This window comes from Crocuta crocuta, unplaced genomic scaffold (assembly GCF_008692635.1).
Source record: "Crocuta crocuta isolate KB4526 unplaced genomic scaffold, BGI_CrCroc_1.0 scaffold383, whole genome shotgun sequence".
Classification (NCBI taxonomy): domain Eukaryota; kingdom Metazoa; phylum Chordata; class Mammalia; order Carnivora; family Hyaenidae; genus Crocuta; species Crocuta crocuta.
This window is the reverse complement of record NW_027531897.1, coordinates 2,371,551-2,373,246: the sequence shown is the minus strand read 5'-3', so window position 1 is coordinate 2,373,246 and position 1,696 is coordinate 2,371,551.

The window sequence follows — 1,696 nt, the reverse complement described above, 5'->3', positions numbered from 1 at the left end:
TTTTTTAAATTGCGAGGTGGGGGGTGTGGAGGGGCAGAGAGGGGGAGAGAAGAGAGAGATTCCCAAGCAGGCTCTGCATTGTCAGCATAGAGCCTGGCATTGTGGGGCTTGAACTCACAAAACCATGAGATTATGATGTAAGCCAAAACCAGGAGTCAGATGCTTAACTGACTGAGCCACTTAGGTGCCCCCAACATGTAATTTATATAGCACACTTTCATGTCCCCTTTTACCATCTTGGTGGTTCTTCTCTGGGCAGCCTCTAATATGTAATCTTTCCTCTTAAACTTGAATACCTGTAAGTGAGTACAACAGCTGTTCCCTGGGCTTCCCTTTCTAGATGGGCGTGGTGAGTGGGATTCAAAGAATTTCTCTTAGTTTTAGTGGTGACCTTTCTTAGAGTAATGTCAACACATAAGGAATGTTAGTACTTATCTTTTCAGTTACAGAATATGGATAAAAATTAGTAAGAGAAATTCTTTAGAACTTAAGAGTATCCTCATGGAATTCTTAAGAAGTTGAGATTCTTTGAAAAAATCAATTAACCTGCTACCACTGATCATTTTAGGGCATTTTAAGAGAAACAGACACCCAAGCATCTGAAGTGTCTCCATTTAGAAAGCATTTATGGATTCTGTGTCTCCTTCCCTCTCTCCCCCCCAAATACAAATAAACATTAAAAAAAATTGAAAATACCCTTTTAAATCCTTAAAAAATTTCTTTTTGTTGAACTATGGAGCAAAAAATACTGAATCAAGTTCCTAAGTATCTGGTGAAGTGTATTTTGTCACTTGTTAAATTGAGAAAATGCTGCCTTCCTTTTCTACCACCGTAGACTTCAAGGATCTCAGGGGGGCTCCGTGAGAATTTCAGATGATGACGGGTAAGAAAACCCTATACAATAATTATCAGAAATGCCTAGAGTCCTTGGGGTGAAGCTATTTCTAGGAGTCATAAGAATTAGATAAAGAGGATCCCGAAGTGCCCTCCTGTTGTCTGCTTACCTCAACTACCTGTCAGCTGATCTCTCTTCCCTCGTCAACGCTCCTATTTCCTAGGTGAACGAAACCATTTTTTAGAGGTCCTTTTTTTTTTTTAAATCTTGTTTTAAAATTTACTATCTCCATCTTACGCCAGATTTAAGGCAACTCATTTAAATTCTAATTTTCTTCAGTATAGACTTTGACGCAACCATTTGTGTCTTTAGGGAGTTCTTTGAATTCCATGCCTTTCTCGCAGACGAACAACAAGAACGTTGGTTTCACCTTCCCTTCCTTCAAGTCCTGACACATGTGGAAGAGAAATCATCCTAGCGTTTGTTGACTAAGTGCCCGGGAGCGTCTTTACAGGTAGTAGCCGGCCGTTCCCTGGATTTGGTGCAGTCCGCGAAGCCCCGCAGCTGTGCCTGTCGTAACTCATCAACTGGATGTAAACTCATAAATACAGTTGACTGAGGTTTTCGGGGAGTGTGGCCTCCCGCTGGCGTGCTTTTCCTACACACAGCGTCTGGGCAAAGAGTAATTACGGACTTCCTACGAGTGTTTTCATGGGGACCCATTCCGCCGTGAATCACAGGCCAGCCCTCAGGTGCGCGCCGCGCACACTTCCCCGGGTGCCGGCCGCGGCGGGACTGATTTATTTACTTGCGGGGAAGGATCCATCTGCGGCGGCGGGCCGGGGGCGCTGCGCGGGGCGG